Below are 14428 nucleotides of genomic sequence, written 5' to 3' on the forward strand. Positions count from 1 at the left end.
AACTTATTCAGCCTACCAGCTCTGAAGAGGTCACCCACTAAGAGGGTTAAAGTTGCTCTGGAGACTCCAAAATACCAACAATCCGGGTCCTGCCGAATGAATTCGACTCAAGTCTTCTCTCAGCCAAAGAAAAGTAAAGTTTATTAAAAGTTCACTTGTATTAGACACAGAGTAAATCTGTGCTAGGTGGCTGTTCTATGGCACCCTCACTATTCTATGGAGCTCACCCATATGGCATTCTATGGCACTCTCACAAACATGAAGACAGGATGGGGTCTTATATACAGAAGCTTGTGGGAGGAATTTAGGGGTGCTTTAGGGGAGAAGTCCAGGGAAGGTCTTCAGGAGGAGTTAATGAGGCCAATGAGTGATTAAGGGTGGGAAGTTGTTGGAGGCCACAGGCTATGGTGGGCCAGGCCAGTTTGGGTGGGAAGTAGATGAACAATGAAGGCCTAGGCTAGTAACTAGGCTAGAGGTCTGGGCCCACCCACAATGTAAGGCTTATTGCCTCATGCAAATGCCTCATCAAATGAGATGATTTAATCAGAGTCCAAGGTAAGTTCCCAGAGCCTGTACCTCAAGGACTCAAGGAGAGGTCTTGGAGGGGGTCCCACAGCCCATACCTCATCAAGCCCCTTTAAAAAAAAAATTACTCAATGCCACCCTGGAAATCAACTTTCTTTAACCTTCTAACTTTTTTTTTTTAATTTGTATCATTTCAAAAATATAATTTTTTAATTTTAAATTTAAAAATTTATTGTAAATTTGTGGGATTTTTCCTGTGTTGACATTTTAATAACGCAATATTTTGTCATGTAGCTGTATAGTATTGTATTGTAAACAAGTCATTACACACACATATTCCTGCCAATGCATGCTGGACTTCCTGACAATGTGCCACACACTCACCTGCATCACTTACTTGTTAAGACCTGTGGAAAGACTTGACCATTGATCAGATATAACTTGTATTTTCTGTGTTTATTTGGAAAACAATATAATTACTACAGCTTTAGCTCTGTTACACAACAGATAAAACATGTACAAATGTTTTTTTTTTTTTTAAAGCAATCGGGATTAAGTAACTTGCTCAAGGTTACACGGCCAGTTATTTCTGGGTGTGGTGCTGAGTATCTGAGCCCGGGATTCGATCTCTAGGTCATCCCGACACTGGGGCCGGTGCTCTTCCTCGCTGAGCCACCTGGCTGCCCCACAAATGGTTTTTCAAATTTTTCTTCTCTTCTCTTCTTTCTTTATGCTTCCGTTGCCCCCTTATTTTTATTTAGTGCTCCCCCCCAGTTGCATCATTGCCCCACCTGGATTGGTCCAGCCCCCCCCCCCCCAGGGGTTATTACCCACTTAGGGAACCAATGCAAATCTGGTGACTTCCTATTGCCTCTAGAATCAAATACAAAATGCTCTCTTTGGCATTTCAAACCTTTCCTAACTACCCTCCTCCTTCCCCTCCCCTGCCAAGTTTGCATCCTTCTTACACCTTCCTCCCTGACACATATTCTTCATTCCAGTGTCTCTGGCTTCCCGGCTGTTCCACAAACAAGATACTAGTCTCTGGGCTCTAGGTATTTTCTCTGGCTGTTCCCCAGGCCTGGAATGTTCTTCTTCTTTGTCAGACTACCAGCTTCCCTGGTCTTCCTTTAAGTTCCAACTAAAATCACATTTTTAATTGAAAATCTTCCCCAATTCCTCTTAATTCTAATGCCTTCTCATTGATAATTATTTTGCTTTGCAAATATCTATTTGTGTATTATCTTCCCCCATTAGATTGAAAATTCCTTGAGGACAGGGATTGTCTTTTGATTCCTCAGGTATCCCTAGAGCCTAGTACAGTGTCTGGCACATAGTAGGTCTTTAACAAATGTATATTCATTAAACAAAAGACAGAAAATCTTGTAAAATGTAAGGTACATTTTTGAGTACATAAAAGTAAAAAAGCCTTTGCCCAAACAAAAACAATGGAATTAGAAAGAAAATGTTAACTGAAGTGACATAGTAAATGGAGTCCTGAGCCTAGAGTCAATAAGACCTGAATTCTAATCTAGCCTCAGATACTTGCTACCTATGTGACAATGGAGAAGTCCTTTAAACTGCCTGCCTCAGTTTCTTCAGCTGTTAAAATGAGTATAATAATAGTACTTATCCCCACCCCACACCCACCCTCCAGGGTGCTATTGAAGATCAAATAAGATGATATTTGCAAAGTGTTTAACATGATATTTAACACATAGTAGGAGCTTATTAAAAGTTTTTTTTTTCCTTCCTTCACTGGGCAAACATCTTTACAGCAAATGTCTGCAATAAAGTTCCTGATAGAATGAGAGCCATTCCCTACTTGAGAAATTATTCAAGTACATAAACAAGCAGTACTAAAAAGTATGTTATCAAGAAACTCTGGGGAGAGGGGGAGGAAATGTTCCACATCACTATTAATTGAAATGCAAATCAAAACAACTCCAAGATTCCACTTCACACCTATTAGATGCACAAATATGACCAAAAAAAGAAGGTAACACTTATTGGAGTGGACAAGGGAAGACAAGCACATTAGTGCAGTGTTGGTGGAGTTGTGAATCAGTTCAGCTTTTAGGGAGAACAATTTGGAACTATATTCATTAAACTGCATAGCCTCTGAACTAGAGATACCATGGCTAATTATGGTCCCAAAAAAGATTAAAAAAGAAGAAAAAATCCCTAACCCAACACTTTTTGTCATATCAAAGAACTATAAATTAAGGGTGGGAACACTAATTGAAGAGTGGCTAAACACATTATTATATGTTAATGTAATAAAATAAGAAACTCCTAAAGGGATAGATTCAGAAAAATTGTATGACCTGATGCAGAGGGAAGTAAGCAAACCTAGGAAAACAATTTATACCATGCCTCTATTACTGAAAAAAAATTTTTTTTGAAAGGCTTTAGAGGTATAATCAATGCAACAATTAACCATGACTCCAGATAACTGATAATGAAGCAAACTTCCCACCTCTTGACAGACAGATACGAGACTAAAAGTGCAGAACAAGGCACACATTTGGGAGCATTTTCAATGTGTGAATTTGTTTTAGTCAACAATTCTAAGCTATTACAAGCTAGGGTTTGTGTTTCTTTTTTGTTGTTGTTGGGAGGAATGAGGAAAGAAAAAAGAGAAAGGGATTAGAGAGGAAGAAAGATAAGAGAGACCTAGAGAGAAAGGAAGGGAAGAAGAAAGAAAGGAGGAAGAGGGGGAAGTAAAAGAAAAGAAAAAAGAAGGAAAGGAGGGAGAGAGCATTAATGAAATATTTGTAAAAGGTACAGAAGAGAACAAAAGGAGTTCCAGTAGAAAAAATTATGTGGAACGCCTTTGGAACTAACATGATGAATTTAGTGTATTTTTTTTTTTTCTACAAGTTGGGAGAGGCTGGAATCAAGATGACTAAGTAAAAGCAGGAACTTCCTTAAGCTCATTCCCCAACCACCTCCAATACCTGTAAAAATGACTGTAAACAAATTTTAGCGCTACAGAACCTACAAAATGACAGAGTAAAACACAGCCTGGCAGACCAACAGGAAGGGTCTCTTGCACCAGGCTGGGAGCTAAGCGCAGTCCTGTGTGGGCCACCTAAGCACAGAATGGTGACACAGACCAGGCTGGAACTGACCTCAAGTGACTGAATCACTGGCAGCTGTGCTGGTTTCCAGACTTCTCAATCCACAAATAGCAAAGACAAAGTAAAAGGCCAGTGGGGAAACCCTGTTGGATCTGAATGAGAGAAGAGTGTGCCCTGGCCCCAAGCCTCCCAAAGGGCAGCACAGGTGGCTGATTCCAGATGGTGGAGTGTCTGAGCACAGGGTAATTGCAAGAATCTCTTTGCTGGCACTGAGGCAGGATTCTCTGTTTGTTTGGAGGTGGTTGGGGAATGAGTTCAAGAAAGTTCCTGCTTTGACTTAGTCATCTTGACTCCATCCTCTCCCAACTTGTATTAAAAAATACACTAAATTCATCGTGTTAGTTCCAAAGGTGTTCCACAGTCTTGGGTTGCAGTTCTGGGGTGAGGAAGATTGTGGCAGCTGTGAAGAGGGTGTCCTCCTCACAGGGGCAGGTGCCTAGAAGTAGCTCTGACAAAACTGTGCAAAACCCCAGAAATTTGGGACACAGGTCTCTCCACTCTGGAAGCAGAGTTCTACTGTGGCAAAGAGCTCAAAAGTCAAATAACTGACTAGGAAAATAAGCAAACAGAGGAAAAGAAATCAGACCATAGAATCTTTCTTTGGTGATAAAAAAATCAAAACATAGAACCAGAAGAAGACAACAAAGTCAAAATTTCTGCATCAAAATCCTCTAAGAAAAATATGAATTGGTCACAGAACATGGAGGAGCTCAAGAAGGACTTTGAAAATCAAGTTAAGAGAAGTGGAGGAAAAATTGGGAAGAGAAATGAGAGTGATGCAAGAAAATCATGAAAAATCAGTCAACAGATTGCTAAAGGAAACCCAAAAAAATACTGAAAAAAAAAATCCAAGTTGGGCATAATAGAAATTCACTCTTTTTTCCTCTTATTCTTTGTATATAGAAATATTCATATTTGGTGATGATTGTCAGAATTACAATTTTTTAAGCTAGAGATGTTTATTTTTAATCCTAAAGGCAACAGAAATCTACTGTCTATTATTTAATGGAGGAATAAGTCACACCTGCATTTAATAAAAATTATTTTGGCAGCTATATGATGGATAAATTAGAGAAGGGTGAGGGAGAGATTTTAATCAGGGAAATGGACAGAGATGCTATTGAAATAACCACCATATCATGTTGTCAGGACATCAATGAATGAATGAACAAATGGATGAATGTATGAGAAGCCAAATTTTGTTGGCACTTTTTATTGTTTTCATAACTAAAAGTAACCCAGTACCTCCATTTTCCTCCTTAGTGACTGTCTATACCTTGAAGTTTATGGTTTGAACCATAACACAGAATCCCAGAAACCACTCACTTGAGTATAGCCTAAGAATAATGAGAGTCTTGAGTTGAAATGTATAATGTCTAAAATTATAACAGAGAAATGAGGAGATTGCTGAGAAAAATAAAAATGTAATTGTCACAATTTCTTTCCTAATTAAAAGCTTATCTAAGGTTTCCTCCATCTTTATATTTCATCTGCTGAATATTCTGCAACCAGACCCTACTTAGGAAAATGGAAAGCCCACATTATTTGTATGGATAAAATTTGTTAGTGTGATTTTATAATATTTCCTCCTTCTAACCCACTAGATGAGCAAACAACCAAGTAATGGTTCTCTGGTGTCTCTGCAGGCAAAATACTGGGTTTGATCTGGCTTTTCACAATTGAATCTTTATTAAATTTTATCCCACAGGCTGTGCTATAATTGGTTCCCGCATAACTTTCCAAGGCCTAATCTCATTTTCTTGACTAATGATTTCAAGTTTCAATTTAATTATCAAATCTGTTACTCTAGGAAGTAAAAGGTCTGCACAGTAGGAAGACTTCAAGCCCTCTGATCCCACTAAGGTAAGGTAGTGCAATTCCTGATCTTTTCACAGAGGCTGTCTTCTACATATGTTCTTTGCTCTGTTTTGCTTGGTTTATAGCATAGTACTCTCTCAAACAATAAAATTCAACATATGAGTGCCAAGTAAAATCACGTGAAGATCATGGACAATGTCAAAATTAAATGTAAACATTCTAATCTGCCCTTCAGATACAACAAATGTCATTTCACATCCAACAAAACCAAAGGATTTGGGGTGAACCTTCTTTTATAGCTAAGGGTAATTTTTCTAATTTGATTTCCCCTATCTTCACAAATTGGATTTTAACTGTAGAATGTAAAATCCCTGAGGGCAGAGATTACTTTTTTCTTTGCTAAGAGTTTGGTGCATAGTAGGCACTTAATCGAACTTAATTGAAGGTTTATTTCTCATCTTCCCCAGACAAAGCCAAACATTTTGTATATTTCTTGAAAATCATGTTTAATTATTTTTACATTTTGGGGGGATTTCCTTTTTTTCTTTTTTAATTATGACCCCTATGAGATAATTGGATGGGACTAGGAGTATCTTGAAAGTAAGGATATCGTGGGATCGGAAATAATGAAAATCTCCATTTATAGCATCAAGTCATCATCATGTCAGTCACCAACATTTATGCCACTTTTCTCTGTCAAGCATATATTGGAAAGAGCGTTGGACCTGGTCCATCATAGGCATTTAATAAATACTTCCTTCCTTCCTTTCTTCCTAAGCAGAAAAGGGAGAATTTGAACCTAGATCCTTTTACACCAAATTCAGCACTCTTTCCATGTGCCATGGAATGCTTTTGAGATATAAGTGGGTGTTTTCAAATTTAATATTTGGTTACTATCATAATAGCTATTTCATTGAGTGTCAAAACCAATTCCAGAATGAACAAAATTGAGATTATGACCATTCTGAAGATATATTCCATGACATCTAGAGAAATTATATGCTAATAAAAAGATTCCCAAAATTAACATGGAATAAAATAGAAAGTCATTGCCAGAATATGGATTAGAGATGTTCTTATCTGGCTACCATTTTTCATAGATGAAGGAATTGAGGGTGAGAGAAACTGGTCAAAAAGAGATTACAGGGGATCTTCTTGCTAGTAGTGGGTATAAGACAAGGAAGGCCCTGTCTGGCATTGGGTCATAGTTTAAGAGTGAAGAGGAACACTTTTGGTCAAGAAGGAGCAGAGGACCTGAGAAGCATCATGGTATTTTTTTCCACAAGGGATTTATGATCCTGTGGAACAGCATAACTTTCAACCTCAAGGAAACAGTATAAGAGGTAAGGACCAGAGTACAGACAAGGAAAACAGTGAACATACCCACCTCTACTCCCACCCCAGATTGCCTCACCTTAAAAACACTGAAAAATTCCAAACCCCCCAAATTAATTTTGAAAGCAGCAGTGAATTAAAGTTTGAAGCTTGAGACAATGCCCCTCTACCTCCAAGCTAGGAACAGAGTCCAGCTTTAACAAAAAGTTCCAGGTCAATAAATAGGCTGGGAAAAGGAAAAAACAATAAAAAAAAGAACCCAAAAGCTACTATAGTGATAGCGAAGAAGATATGTGATATAGCGAAGGAGATGATAAAAGGGAGACTGGATAAAGGAAAACAGTGGTCAGAAGCAAAACAAATTTAAAGGAAGGACAAGATAAAAAGAGAGAAGAAACAGAAAAAAAACTAGGATGGAGGGAAATGCACAGTTAGTTATCATAACTGTGAATGTCAGTGGGATGAATTCACCCATAGAATGGAAATAGATAGCAGAATGGAATAGAAACCAGAATTCAACAGTACATTATATGAGTTGTGGTATATGAATGGTGAGCAGGTGAATTTCAGAAAAACTTACATGAACTAATCCTGAGTTAAGTGAGTAGAACCAGAACATTGTACACAGTAACAGCAACATTGTGCAAGGATCAACTTTAATAGACTCAGCTCTTCCCAGCAACACAATGATCTAAGACAATTCCAGAAGACTCATGATGGAAAATGCTATCCACATCCAGAAAAAGAACTATGGAATCTGAATGCATATTGAAATGCATATCTCTCTCTCTCTCTCTCATTTTTTCCCCTCTTTCTCATGGTTTTTCCCTTTTGTTCTGATTCTTCCTTCACAACATGACTAACGTGAAAGTTCGTTATATATGACTGTATATGTATAGCCTATGTCAGGTTGCATGTGGTCTTGGGGAGGGGAAAATTTTTTGGAAGTCAGAATCTTATAAAAGTGAATGTTGAAAATTAAAACTAAACAAAAACCCAATTCATCATAAGAAACACACTTGAAACAGAGAAATATATACAGAGTTAAAAATAAGGGACTGGAACAGAATCTATTATGCTTCAACTGAACTAAAAAATCATGGGTGACTACTCTGATCTCAGACAAAGCAAAATAAAAAAAGAGACCTAATTAAAAGAGATAATCAGGGAAACTACATGATGCTAGAAGGTACCATAGACAATGAAGTAATAACAACATTAAACATATATGCACCAAATGGCAAAGCATCCAAAGGACAAGTTAAATGAGTTACAGAAGGAAACAAACAGTAAAACTATACTAGTAAGGGACCTTAACTTCCCCCTCTCAGAGCTAGATAAATCTAACCATAAAATAAATAAGAAGGAAGTTAAGGAGATGAATAATATCTTAGAAAAGTTAGATATGATAAACCTCTGAGAAAACTGAATGAGAATAGAAAGGATTATACCTTTTCCTCAAGTATATATGGCATTTTCAAAAATATTGACAATGCATCAGGGCATAAAACCCTCACAAACAAATGCAGATCAGCAGAACTATTAAATGCACTATTTTCAAACCACAATGCAATAAAAATTACATCCAATAAAGGGCTGTGGAAGCATAGATTAAAAATTAATTGGAAACCAAACAATCTAATCCTAAAGAATGAGTAGATCAAAGAACAAATCATAGAAACCATACACAATGTCATCAAAGATAATGAAAACAATTAGACAACATGCTATAATTCGTAGGATGCAGTCAGAGGAGTATTTACAGGAAATTTTATATGTCTAAATGCTTACATCAATAAATAGAAAAAGAGCAGGTCAATGAATTGGACATGCAACTAAAAACACTAGAAAAAGAACATTAAAAATCCCCAATTAAACACCAAAATGCAAATCCTGAAAATCAAAGGATAAATTAATAAAATTGAAAGTAAAATATTGAACTAATAAATAAAACCAAGAGTTAGCTTTATGGGGGGGACCCAATAAAATAGAAAAACCATTGCTTAACCTGAATTCTTTTTTTTTAAAGAAGGAAACCTAATTACTAATATAAAAAATGAAAAGGATTAATGTAACGCCAATGAAGATGAAATGGAAGAAAATATTAGAAGATATTTTGCCCTATTATTTGCCAGTAAATCTAACAATCTAAGCAAAATGGATGAATCTATAGAAAAAGCAAAATTGCCCAGATTAATAGAATATTTAAATAACCCTATCTTAGGGCAAAAAAAAAAAAAAAGAATTGTACCAGCCATAAATTAGTTCCCTAAGAAAAAAATCTCCAGAACCATATGGATTTGTGAGTGAATTCTATCAAACATATAAGAAACAATTAGACTCAACATGGTATAAAGTATTTTAAAATAAAGGGTAAAGGGGGGGTTCTACCAAATTCTTTTTATGATACAAATATGATTTTTTCTACCTAAACTAGAGAGAGAAAACACAGAGAAAGAAAATTGCAGACCAATTGCCTTAATGAATATTGAAGCAAAAATTTATATAAACACTAGCAAGGAGAGAAAAACGATCTATCACAAAGCTCATGCACTGTGACCAAGTGGGATGCACCAGGAACACAGGGCTGGTTCAATATTAAGAAACTATCAGCAAAACTGACCACTTCAACAATAAAAATAACAAAAGTCATATGATTGTATCAATAAAAGCAGAAAAAAAATCTTTTAACAAAGGCAAAATTGAACATGAAGCTGTTCTTTAGATGGCCTGTGGGTCTGTGGGTTGGGTCGGTGGGTTATGCCAACAAATAACACCATCACACCAACAAGATAATTGTGGTGCTTGCTTTGGTAGCATATATACTAAAATTGGAATGATACAGAGAAGATTACCGTGGCCTCTGCACAAGGATGACATGCAAATTTGTGAAGCATTCCATATTTTTCAAAATACAACATCCATTCCTATTAGTGTATAGGAATAAATGGAGTCTTCTTAAAATGCTAAATAGCATCTATCTGAAACCAACAGCAAGCATTAAATGTAATTGGGATAAGCTAGAAGCATTTCCGATAAGACGGGGGCTGAAACAAGGATGTCCATTATCACCACTGTTATTCAGTATTATACTAGAAATGTTAGCTTTAGCAATAAGAGAAGAAAAAGAAATTGGAGGATTAAAATAGGCAAAGAAGAAACAAAGTTATCATTCTTTGCAGATGATATGATGGTATACTTAGAGAATCAAGTAAAAACTACTTGAAATAATAAACAACTTTAGCAAAATTGCGGGATATAAAGTAAGCCCACATAATCCATTTCTATATATTACTAACAAAGCCCAATATCAAGAGATAGAAAGAGAAATTCCATCTAAAGTTGCTGTAGAAATTATCAAATATTTGGGAGTCTACCTACTAAGACAAACCCAGTAACTATATGAACACAATTACAAAAAGATCATTGTGCCTCCTGTGCTGACAATCCCATGCCCAGGGACATGTAGATTTTGTACCACCAGTCCACTTGCTATATGGTTTGCTCCTGGTATTTACTCAGAGGACCATCTCTAGTTGCCTTTGGTTTTGTTGTCTTCTTTTCATTTTGTTTTGTTTTTATCAGCAATTCAACTCTTCAGGGAAGAAAACTGTGACAAAGAGGTATAAAATGGGCAACTCTACAATTTGAATACTTGCAGATTGACTTTATTGAATTTCCAAAATCTAAAGGCTACAGATATGTTTTGATGTATAGAGACTAATTGAACAATTCCATAGAGGCCTTTCCAGTGACATGAACCAAGCAAGCATAGCAGTGAGATATCTGATCAAGGGCATAATACCAAGGTTTGGTTTTCATTGTACTATTGACTGCAACCAAGGGCCACTCTTTACCATAGAAATAACTAAACTTTCCAACCATTTTGGGATAACCCTGAGCCTACCCATCCCTCATCATTCACCATCACCAGAGGGAGCTGAATTGTTAAATGAATGAGACCTTTCATGCCAGGAAATAGAGTTAAAATGGCCTCAGTTACTTCCCCTTATATTGTTCCAACTTGGAAACTGTAGATTATGGATTGTCACCTTTTGAAATTCTGTTCAGTAGGCCACCTACTACTGCTCAGGGACTGTGAATGAGAACTGGACAGAGAGGTCACATATCTCATCAAACTTGCATCCCCTGGGACCAGTCTCAGCCTCCTAGGGTCTAACGACATTCATGCCCTGTGGACTCAGTTCAGAAAGCTGTAATAAATTCTGGCAGAATGGGAAGGAATCTTGTTCCCCATGGGAATGGCTAACCTCTTGGCTCCCAAATCTCTCATAGCTGAAGTATCTGTCGATTTTCTCTTGTGCGTCCTCATCGGAATTGGGTGCTGCTTGTGCTTACAATGTCTTTCTTGGTGCAAAAAACTGGTTCCCAAGTCAGCTCCCAATTTACAGGCAGCAGAGGTTAGGATGATGCAGTTGAGTATAGATAGGGGAGTAATATAGATCTAATTGTGGTTCTGTAGTATGAGTATGGTGGTTAGCACCAGGATGTTGCTAAGTCAGTCACTTATACAGTCAGTGTGAGTAACCTCATGTTTAAACCTTGCATAAACTTTGGGTATATGCACAGTCAGCCTGCAGGGGATAGCAGTAGGAAACATTCTGCACATGCACATTTAGACATGAAGGAGGAGCTGAGACAGCACATAACCCATCTACTCAAGATATGCATACCAATAAAGTTTTGTTGCTATTTTTTTCAGTTCCTTCAGTCATATTGGACTCTTTGTGACCCCACTTGGGGTTTTCTTGGCAAAGATACTAGAGTGGTTTCCCGTTTTCTTCTCCAGCCCATTTGACATGTGAAGAAACTGAGGCACACAGGGTTAAGTGACTTGCCCAGAGTCACACAATTGATAAGTTTCTGAGGTCAGATTTGAACTCGTGAAGATGAGTCTTCCTGACTCCAGGCCTGGCACTCTATCCGCTGCACCACCTAGCAGCCCACACTCTTCTCTATACCATCAGGCAAATAATTGCCCTTTGACTCAACTATTCATCCATCAGATGCCCCAGAGCAAAGATAAATTAATACCCATGAAAGAGCACTGGTTTGGAGCCAAAGGACCTGAGTTTGAATCCCTGTTCTGCCAGTTGCTTACCTTCATGACTTTGGATAAATCACCTAATTTCTCTTGGCCTCCATGTCCTCATCTATAAGGTGAAAGGGCCAGACACAGTGATTGGCCTCTAGGGTCATTCCTAGATCTAAATCTATCCTCCTGTCTTCCTACTGATTGAAATGAGTGGATGAGAAGCAGAAAGAGCAGGACAATAAATGCCCATTTCACTCATTCCCATGTTGAATAACAAAATCCCATTTGACTTGAGTTGGACAAAGTTTTGAAGCCCAAGTTTTCACCTTAAATCCCACCAACTTCTGAGTTTAGCACAAAGGCTGGAAAAGTGATTGAAGTCACTTGGGATACAACAAATAGGATTTGCACAGCTGTGTTTGTTTATACAACCTAATCATTATTCGTTATGGGTTGTTAACTGACAGTTTTTGAAGTGTTTTTGCAAGCCTGTGTATGCAAATGTACACACATGGTAATGAAGAAATAGAATGAGTGCTCTGAAAACAAGGATCCAATCACAATTAGTCTTCCCCTTTAAGATTTCACAACTGGAGGCAGCCAGGTAGCACAGTGAGTAAGAGCACCAGCTCCAGTGTTGGGATGACCTGGAGATGGAATCCCGGGCTCAGATACTCAGCACCACACTCAGAAATAACTGGCTGTGCAACCTTGAGCAAGTTACTTAACCCCGATTGCTTAAAAAAAAAAAAAAGATTTCACGACTGTAGCCATAGTTCGCAAACCAACCTTATAAAATAGCTGTGTTAAAGGAAACTAACATTTTTGCAGACACCATACAAAAATCTCTACACTTTGGAGACCTACCATTAAAGGTAGTTTGACAGAAATATGATCCTAATTCATTGTTACTTGGAAAATGAATCTCTCGTGGCCAAATTTTTCTTCTTTAGAAAAATGCATTTAACAAAATCATTGAAATGTTTCACTGAAACTTTATAGAAATGTTGCAACAAAAACAAATAAAACAAAATGTATTAAGTACCTACTGTATGTAGGACATTGTTCTAAGTGCCAAAGAGAGACAAAGGTTAGATAACAACCGCCTAGTAAGTGGGTAAAACAGCAATGGAGAATAATGTAGGTATTATATAAGAAAATCTAGCATTTATACAATGCTATATTATGAGTACCTAGATGGCACAGGGCAGCTGGTTGACAAGGTAGGTAGAGTGCTTGGTCTAGAGTGAGGAAGACTCCTCCACCTGAGTTCAAATCCAATCTTAGACACCTGCTAGCTGTGTGACCCTGGGCAAGTTACTTAACCCTATTTGCCTATTTCCTCAGCTATAAAATGAGCTGGAGAAGGAAATGGCAAACTGCTCCAGTGTCTTTGCTAAGAAAACCCCAAACGGAATCACAAAGAGTCGGACACAACTGAAATAATTCAACAACAAAAATATTATGTAAAGTGCTTTACAAATATTTAACTCCTGCAACAATCATGTGAAGCAAGTGCTATTATTACCCCCAGTTTACAGTTCAGGAAACTGAGCCTAAGGAAGGTTAAGTGATTTGCTGAGTGTTACACAGCTGCTATATGTCTGAGGTCAAATTTGAACTCAGGTGTTCCTGACTCCTGGTTCAGTGCCCCACCCAGGGCACCATCCAGCCATCTCCAATAATAAGTACATGAGAGTTCCAAATTATAGAGCTACATAAAGTCTGACAGGGAAGGTCATTAAGGGAGTAGTGGAGTGAGAGGGAAAGGGAGAAGCTTTCCTGGAGGAGGCATTTGTTCATTCATTCATTTTTAAGCTCCTTTAAAAAAAAAATTTTGAGTTCCAAATTCCTCTCTCCCTCCAGTCCCTTTCCTACCCTTTGAGACGGCAAGCAATATGATATCAGCTTTGCATATACAGTCACCCAAAACATATTTCCATATTAGTCATGTTTAAAAAATAAAAAGCAAGAAACAAATTTTTAAAAGTTTGCTTTAATCTGCACTCAGAGTTCATCAGTTCTCTCTCTGGAGGGAGATGGCATTTTTCATCATTGGTCTTTTGGAAATGTCTTGGATCATTGTCTTGACCAGAGTCACTGAGTCTTTCAGAGATAATCATCCTTACAATATTGCTATTTTTGTGTACAATGTTCTGCTCATTTCACTTTTTATCAGTTCATATAAGTCTTCCCAGGTTTTTCTGAAACCATCCTGTTCATCACTTCTTGTAGCACAATAGTATTTATTCTATAACAATCATATGCCATTACTTTTTCAGTCATGTACCAATTGATGGATGTCTCCTCCATTTCTAATTCTTTGTCACCAAAAAAGAGCTGATATAAATATGTTATACATATAAGACCTTTTTCATTCTCTTTGATCTCTTTGAGATACAAATCTAGTAGTAGTATTGCTAGATTGAAGGGTATGCACAGTGTGATAGTCTTTTGGTTATAGTTCCAAATTTTTCTCCAGAATGGTTGGAGGAGGTGAATTTTAAGTTGAATTTAAAGGGGATAATTGGAAATGAAGAGTCCAAGAAAG

General features: G+C 37.4%; 1 non-coding gene across 1 annotated transcript; it reads left to right on the forward strand.

Annotated features, from left to right (window-relative positions):
* Positions 1-9622: 9622 nt before the first annotated feature.
* LOC138171279 (U6 spliceosomal RNA) lies at positions 9623-9729 on the forward strand. Its single transcript, XR_011170849.1, has one exon. It is a non-coding gene; the product is annotated as a U6 spliceosomal RNA (small nuclear RNA).
* The last annotated feature ends 4699 nt before the right edge of the window (positions 9730-14428 follow it).

Source organism: Petaurus breviceps, unplaced genomic scaffold (genome assembly GCF_028583685.1).
Source record: "Petaurus breviceps papuanus isolate PSGF00001 unplaced genomic scaffold, PetGlider_PUasm1.0 419, whole genome shotgun sequence".
In the NCBI taxonomy this organism is placed as follows: Eukaryota; Metazoa; Chordata; class Mammalia; order Diprotodontia; family Petauridae; genus Petaurus; species Petaurus breviceps.